This window comes from Loxodonta africana, chromosome 1 (genome assembly GCF_030014295.1).
Source record: "Loxodonta africana isolate mLoxAfr1 chromosome 1, mLoxAfr1.hap2, whole genome shotgun sequence".
Lineage (NCBI taxonomy): Eukaryota > Metazoa > Chordata > Mammalia > Proboscidea > Elephantidae > Loxodonta > Loxodonta africana.
In genome coordinates this window covers 117418789-117427931 of record NC_087342.1, presented here as the reverse complement: position 1 = coordinate 117427931, position 9143 = coordinate 117418789, and positions in this window count along the sequence as shown.

Genomic DNA, 9143 nt, shown 5'->3' with positions numbered 1-9143 from the left:
TTCAATGTAGGCTCTCTTCCAATGTGGCAGGCTTCCTAAACGTATAGCAGTTACACCCCCACTGGAGATTCTTCTTCTATGTTTTAGTACTCGTGGAGCTTATGTAAGCGGTTTCACGTGCAAAAATTTCTCTTCCCCTCTTTTTCATTAGGAAGTTGAAAATATTTATAAGTTTTATTTATTTAAGAATGGAAGTCCATCCGTGTCAGTAAAGCCTGGAGAAGATTTAATTCTGTATTTCAGCCAAGGCTTTGAAGTGATTTGAACTCGTTCAGTCATGGCAGACAAGGCGAACCTGGTGCGGGCCCGAATTTTTACAATTTGGGTGATCTGGAACAATAACCGGAACGGGAAAAATTACAGGTTGCAGCCCTGGAACGGGAGACTCAGAAGAGGCGTAGTGAGCCCTTTCAGGAGCCTGATGTGTGACAATGGATTACTGCTAGAGCTGTGGAGAGTGACACACATTCAGTGCAGCTCTGTAGGCTGCCAACTTTGAGCTAGGCCACCATCTTTCAGCCACCACTGATGTTTTTGACTCAGACAGAGAGAGATTTGGTTGCTATGCAACACACATGCTGCCCCTGTTTTCCAAGCAGTAGATCAAGTTTCTAGCAGCACTTGACTGGTAATTTTTCCTGTTCCTGGTTAGTGTACTGGTTCACTGACATTTTAAAAATTCAGCTCCGTTCAGGTGTGGCTTCATCAGCCATGACTGAACTGGCTGAACCAGTTTAAAGCCCTGATTTCACGCAGTTTCTTTCCCTACACAAAACTGAGTAAAGGATTTTGAGAGACATCTATGACAAAGCTATAAAGCTTAAAACCAAGTCTTACTGGAAAGGAACAGACTCCACCCAAGAACTGGCAAGTTGGTACATTTGACTTAGAACCAATTTCCTTCATTCTTCTACCAGGCCCCAGGCCCCAGTGTATTTTCCATCATAAAACCCTGCTCTCAAAGAAGGTACTAACATCAGTCATCTAATTTATAGTGCAAATTTAAATTATTTTGTTTTTTCTCTTAGAAGTATTTGCAATTTAACACTTGGCTCCTATTAAAGGAAATCCAAGTCTCACAGGAGCCTTGCCCTCACCCTAAAAACCACACCTACATGGTTAAAGGCAACTCTGACCCTCATGTAAGCCCAGGAAGAGCATCCAATAATGTCCTTAAGGATGTTAATTACTTTAAAGCTTATATAACATGAAGCTTGTACAACCAATAACAATAATTTGTTTTCTCCCACTCTTTTATATGGATGAAAATGAAGGAAACATTCAGGATTCTTGGATCTGCCATTAACTGGGATGAGTGGATTCTCTTTATAAATGTCACTGTTTCCCATTTCACATCAATCCTCCTGATTTCTTAATTAAAAATATAACATTCATTTCACATAAAGGTATTAAAATAATATATGCTCATTCTGTTATATTTTTATTAATCTCATCTGTCCCAAATGAGTCCCTGGGTGGCTCAAACAGTTAAGCACTTGACTTCTAGCCAAAAGATTGGCTATTCAAACCCACCCAGAAGTGCCTCAGAAGACGGGCCTGGCGGTCTGCTTCTGAAAGGTCACAGCCTTGAATACCCTATTGAGCAGTTCTACTCTGCACACACTGGGTCGCCATGAGTTGGAATAAACTCAACAGCAGCAAACAACAGCCCCCAGTTAGTTTTGAAAATTAAAGTGTATCTGCCTGATATCTATAATTTTTTTTTTTTTTTTACATGTTTGCCAAGTTTGGGGGGAAGGGAATGATTGTAGTAAATGATACGTATTTTCCTTTCTTATATTAATCACTTATTCTTTGATAATTTATTTATTTTGAAGAGAAAGTGGCCTATCAATTATGGGTTATGTGCAATTGGATTTTAAAAAATACAAAGCTATTTAAAGGATTAAACATGAGCGATATGGAAATACAACTGGGTTTTCATTAATCCTTTCCTCTCCCACCATGTAGATAGATAAGTTATTGCTAGAGTTACAATATTTATATCAAAAATATTTTATTAGAACTGTGAAAAGTGGTTCATATAGTACACTTGTGGAACAATTTTATATCTGCCCCTTACGAAAATCTCAATCTCTCGGTGTTTAACGGTAACACTCAGTTTGTAAAGGCTATCAACAATATAAGTCAAGAACAAGACGTTACTAATGTAAAAATACTGGGCTGTTTCCACATCCCACACAGAGCATAAGGAGCTTCACCAACTACAATTTCTAATGGCACCTGCCCCTTTAAATAGCGATTATGGATTTCGCTAAAAAAAAAAAAAAAGTGATTATGGATTACATATCACAAGTGAGCAAACAGATGTAACTCCTTGATGCACACTAATAGATGTGCCTCCCAGTGAGATCCTAGAAACATTGTGTGAAGAGGAAGACCTAGGGTTTGGAATGAAATAAGAGCCAGCTGTAACATTTTCTCATGAAAGAATGAGGAGAGCTGCTGAAACTAGAGGACTTTTCACCTGTCAGAGCTTGGTAAGATAACAGGTGTGCAAAAACTTGGCGGTGACTTTCTAGAAATGAAACTGGAGATGTGTTAGAGCTGGATAAATCATTTGAAATGACCATTTATTGAATTTTCTAAATTATTAATATGAAGACTCAGAAAATACATATAACTTAGCTTACCAGTTTTCTGGGTTCACTGCTGTTCTTTCTTCTGCTTCAACAGTTAAGTCAAGAAATGAAGACAAATATGAATTTGGAATGCAGTGACTTCTGACAAAACACATTGGTAGAGAGCATGGAACATCAGGGTTTGTGAAAGCTTTATATCCTGGAACGACCTGCACTGCTAATTGAAAGACACAAAAGTATGTTTAAAAAAAAAGAAAAAATCAACATGATGTGTGTCACTTTTCATGTAATAAGTGAAACATACTCCTTAACCCAACTATAGAAGCAGTTGCTCCTAGAAAACTTGACAATTTCTCCATGTTTCCCAACTGGAAAATTTACTTCATCTTGATTTTATTTTAAGCTTACATTTAATTACACTCCTAAGTCCTCCGAGCCAACCATGTATTTCCTTTTATATTTTTGAAGGCAAAGAACTTGTTATTTTTGTAATGTCAGAGTCGTGTGATTAAATAAAAGCATCAGTTCAATGTGTCAGAGAAATAGCGCGTTACCCAGCAGCTGAAATAATAAAACCTAAGCTCTCTTTTTCTGAACAGGCCAGAGACCTGAAGAGAAAACCTCAAGGAAGCTAGAATTTAACGTCATCTTTACATTTCTAGTCCGGCTCCTGGTGCCAGGTTGACACCCCTGATGTACTAATTGCTATTTTGGATAAGCAGTGGCATTGAGTTTTTTTTACTTCCTATGTTGTAAGAATGGTTATGAATAGGAGGTTGGTAATGGTACAGATTAATATAATTCTAAACAATGAATAGTAGTGGAGTGTTATGAGTGAGGAGGTATAATAAGTGAGGTAATAAGGAAGTGAGAATGCACTGAATGGTTCTACAATTTAAGACAGAGCAGCAATTATAGTACATGTAAGCATATTTTATAAACATGCATATAAATAGAGGTTTCCCTGAAAATATGGACGTTAAAAGGTCAATTTTCTTGTTATGCTAGCCAGCTGTCTTCACAATTCATCCAAGTTACTAGACAGAAAAAACTAGAATCATTTCATTTATCTTTTCCCCTCATCAAAGTGGGCGAATGTATGTAATCTCTTTGAATCAGCCAGATTCCCATCGCAGCCACTTGATAAATATATTCTCTAGCACAAAGCAGAATGAAAAGGAATTGTTTTCCAGTCTTTCTCTTCATACCAATAAACAACATAGTTTCCCTAACCCTCTTCCATGGTAATTACAAGAAGTGAAGACACTAAAGTATTAAAGTTTTACCCTCCAGCACATTCACAGGGTAAAGACCATTTAAATTTCCCTCTCAGGGCATTTGAAATATAGTACTTGTCTTGGATACTCTTTAAAAACTACAAATTTAGCAGATTTTGGCAAAAATTTTCTTTGCTGAACACATTCTGGTACTATATATGGAACAACAAACTAAATTGTATGTAGTGTTATTTTGTAACCTCATCACTGTCAATAAAGCTGCATTCAATAAGACCTTACCCAATAATAAAACATGGGCAGTTCTGAAGTGTCCTTACTGTGATGAATGAGGCTTTTTTTTTCTTCTCTACTTAGTTTCCATGACGATTTACCTAAAACAACAACAAAAAGAAATAAATGAAAAAGTGTTCTAATAGTGCAAAGTAGACTAGCAGGATTAAACGGTATAAAACGTTGTTAGTGACTTGCTTTGTAACTCCAGCGAAAGTCCGACTCTGGAATATCTCAGCCCTGACCAACTGGACATCATAAATTCAGTGTAGTTTTTGGTCTTGTTTCCACTCTGGTCACAGCAAACCTGGCACAGAGTCAAGTGCATCCTCATTTGCAAGGAAACAACTTTTTAGGAAATGATATTGCAGTCCTTTACAGGCAAATCCTCACAGCCTTTCTTTCCCACCTCACCTTCCCAAGTGAGCAAATAAAGTATAAGCAACATAAGATGCTCGACCTTTAATCTGAGTTAGTAGTTAAATAACTTTCAGATGAGGCTATTTGAGTCATTTCTAGATAGACAGACAGCTGCTGTCAAGTTGACTCTGATTCATGGAGATGTTACACGTAACAGAATAAAACACCTGGTCCTGTGTCATCGTCAAAGTCATAGGCATATTTGAGTCTATCTTTGTAGCATTTTGCATTTTGTAGCTATTATGTCAAGCAAACCTCATCTTACTTAGGGTCTCTCTTGCCCTCTACTTCACCAAACAGGATGTCCTCCTCCAGTAATTAATCCTGATACCACGTCCAAAACAGGCAAGTTGGAGAATGTTCTGTTGTGATCAATAAGGTATTTGCTGGCTAATTTTTGTAAGCAGACCACCAGGCCTTTCTTCCTAGTGTTAGTCTGGAAGCCCACTGAAACTTGTCCATGGGTAACTCTGCTGGTATTTGAAATATCAATGGCATAGCTTCCAGCATCACAGCAACATGCAGACCACCATAGCATGACAAACTGGCAGATGGGTGGTCATTTCTAGAAAATCCTTAATAGCAGCAATACTTTTTCTTAAACTTCTCCAAGCCCCATAATCATGTAAAGAGACCAGATTAGCAGCAAAACAAAAACCAGCTGGTGCCACATTCCCGCTCTTGAGTGTACAGCTAGGTGCCCCAGTTTTTTTGTTTTTGTTTTTGTTTTTAGTTTTCTTTGAACTCCCATGTAACTCCCAGCTTCCTTATAGTTTTGTATTCCCTCCCACACTGACACATCAATCCACCTAACCAATTCACGACACACGTGAAACCAATTAGTGACATTAATTAAGTCTAAGATACTCAACTATGTATCAACGGAATAACCATTTGGCACATACTGTATTTGGCAAGCTTGGTAGAAAGACTAGAGACTTTTTAAAAGATACTCAAACCCACCTCTAGTCTTTTCTCTTACAAGGGTGGTATGGAAGTGCATTAGAAGGTCCATTTCAGGAAAGGGAACAGACCTTGAAGTGTCCCTAATAGTACCCTACTAAGCCCCTTTGTTTTCCTTTCTAGCCACGTTCCCAGGTGAAAGCTGAGCTGTACTCCTTCTTATGTCAACACCAAATTCCCACCTAGCTTCAGACCAGACATGCTCCTTAGAGAACGGTGAGGAAGGGAAGGCACTAACCTCTGGACTGATGCAGTAGCCTCTGATTCACCTAATGATCTTATACAGCTCCTTTTCTTGTCGGTTTTAAAGAAACATCTTTTCAAGTCAGGCTGGCTCATTTCTAACAAATTCCCAGGAAGTTACACATAAGAATCACCTGTGGGATCTTGTTAAAATATAGATTCTGATTCAGTATATCTGGGGTGGAAATGCAAATTCTCAGCAGGGAACTTGTTAGAAATGCAAGTTCTCAGCTGGGTTTGAACCAGAACAAGCAAGTTCAAAGTCCTGCTTCAGACTTTGCCTTGATACCCAATCATAGTTATCAAAGCGATTACAAGATTCAAAGGGAAAAACTTTTTTCATTGCTGTTTTTTGGCCCAGAAGGGGTGATATACCACAAAGGAAGAAGTAAGACCTTAATTATAGTGACAAACACTTCTCTCCTCCCCATCTGTCTTAGGCTGGGTTCTCTAGAGAAGCAAAACCAGTCAAGTGTATAAATACATACACAGAGAGAGAGATTAATATGAAGGAAACAGCTCACGTAATTGTAGAGGCTGAAACGTCCCAAGTCCGTGAATCAGGATAGAGGCTTATCCTGATTCTCATAGCCACCGGGTCCGGCGAACCCAAGATTGGCAGGTCGGAGAGCAGGACTCTTGCTCGCAGGCTGTGAAGATTGAGGAATCCCAAGATTGGCAGGTAAGCTGCTAGCTCAAGTCCCAAGAATTGGAGGTCAGACAAACAGAAGACAGCTGCAGGATCCAGAGAGGGCAAAAGCCAGACCGTCTACTTATATTCAGATGCAGGCCACATGCCCAAGGAAACTCCCTTTCAACTGATCAGCTACTCACAGCAGATCCCATCATGGGGGTGATCACATATAAACACTGAGAATCATGGCCCAGCCAAGTTGACACACAATCTTAGCCATCACACCATTCCTGTCCCCACCATTGAGACAGAATTCAGTGAAATGCATGGAGGACTTAGGCCTTTTTCTTTGCCTGTTTTTGCTTAGTAGTCACATTTAGGCCTTTGCCACTTAGGCTCTACACTCAGGGATTCTGTCTCCTTCCATCTTAGGGCTAACTCCACTCTCAATCAGAGGGTAAACTGACAAGATCTAGAGTTGATGGGCCAGGCATGGAAGTGTTCTATGACATTTCCACCCACATTCATTTGGCCAGAACCAGTCTCATGGCCCCATTTAGATGCTACAGTACTAGAAAAAGAAGTGTTCCTGTAAGCCCAGGAGGAAAAACAAAAGTTTTCATATAGCATTGTGTCTTTACAATGAATGACTACATTTTGGAAACCATTGCTCTCATCTTCCTTCCTGGTTATCAATGGGGCAAGTACCTTTTCAGTCAGACTGCCTCCTCAACCACCCCACTCTGGATCGTTCACACCCTAACAGTGCTTTCCCCTCGCCCTTTCCTGGGTGGTAAGCCTTGCGCTGAGCCCCCCATTATACCTCGCCTTTCCCTTTCAGAAGCACAAGCCCAGACAATTCGCTCAGCCTTTTCTCAATTCTTTGCCCTTATAGGCCTTCACCATGCATTACATGTATTCTGTAAATCTTGAGTGTATTCATAAATCTGGTTTCCACAGACCATCAAGGACAACCATCTAATATCAGGAATCACCCTCTTCACCCCTTCTATCCTGAGTCTCCCTGACCCTTTACCCCTAAAATTCTCTAAAGCCTTCTTGATTTTACCTCTTCTAGAACACTATTGGCTGTAAATTGTACGTCTGTGACTTAATTCCTCTCACTTCAGCCATACATGGAGTTCCCAATACATGATGCTTTGAGGAGAACACCATTATGCAGAATTTAAAAGGTGACATCCATGCAGCTATTCTTAATCACTCTGCAAGATCCCTCAGGGAGAGAAATACGGGGGCAGAAGGGAGGGAAACTTGAGCCTTCATTCCTAACCTTTATGAAACCTTTCCATTTACTGCAGGGTTCTAAGTTGAGAAATATTTTACTCTACCCCAATTCTGCATATAGGTACCAAAGGAAATTCTGTATGCAAAAAGAATCTCCTCCTTCTTTGTTGTTGTTGTCATTGTTGTTAGGTGCCGTCGAGTCGGTTCCGACTCAGCGACCCTATGCACAACAGAACGAAACACTGCCCGGTCCTGAGCTGTCCTTACAATCGTTGCTGTGCTTGAGCTCATTGTTGCAGCCACTGTGTCAATCCACCTCGTTGAGGGTCTTCCTCTTTTCCACTGACCCTGTACTCTGCCAAGCATGATGTCCTTCTCCAGGGACCGATCCCTCCTGACAACATGTCCAAAGTATGTAAAACGCAGTCTCGCCACCCTTACCTCTAGGAGCATTCTGGCTGTACTTCTTCCAAGACAGATTTATTCATTCTTTTGGTAGTCATGGTATATTCAGTATTCTTCACCAACACCACAATTCAAAGGCATCAATTCTTCTTCGGTCTTCCTTATTCATTGTCCAGCTTTCACATGCATATGATACAATCGAAAATACCAAGGCTTGGGTCAGGCGCACCTTAGTCTTCAAGGTGACATCTTTGTTCTTCAACAGCTTAAAGAGATCCTTTGCAGCAGATTTACCCAATGCAATGTATCTTTTGATTTCTTGACTGCTGCTTCCATGGCTGTTGATTGTGGATCCAAATAAAATGTAATCCTTGACAACTTCAAGCTTTTCTCCATTTATCATGATGTTGCTCATTGGTCCAGTTGTGAGGATTTTTGTTTTCTTTATGTTGAGGTGAAATCCATACTGAAGGCTGTGGTCTTTGATCTTCATTAGTAAGTGCTAAGTCCTCTTCACTTTCAGCAAGCAAGCTTGTGTCATCTGCATAACGCAGGTTGTTAATGAGTCTTCCTCCAATTCTTATGCCCTGTTCTTCTTCATATAGTCCAGTTTCTTGGATTATTTGCTCAGCATACAGATTGAATAGGTATGGTGAAAGAATATAACCCTGACACACACCTTCCCTGACTTTAAACCAATCAGTATCCCCTTGTTCTGTCTGAACAACTGCCTCTTGATCTATGTAAAGGTTCCTCATGAGCACAATTAAGTGTTCTGGAATTCCCATTCTTCACGGTGTTATCCATAGTTTGTTATGACCCACACCGTCGAATGGCTTTGCATAGTCAATAAAACACAGGTAAACATCCTTCTGGTATTCTTTGCTTTCAGCCAAGATTCATCTGACATCAGGAATGATATCCCTGGTTCCACATCCTCTTCTGAAACTGGCCTGAATTTCTGGCAGTTCCCTGTCGATATACTGCTGCAGCCATTTTTGAATGATCTTCAACAAAATTTTGCTTGCGTGTGATATTAATTATATCATTCCATAATTTCCACATTTGGTTGGATCGCCTTTCTTGGGAATAGGCATAAATATGGATCTTTTCCTTCTTTAA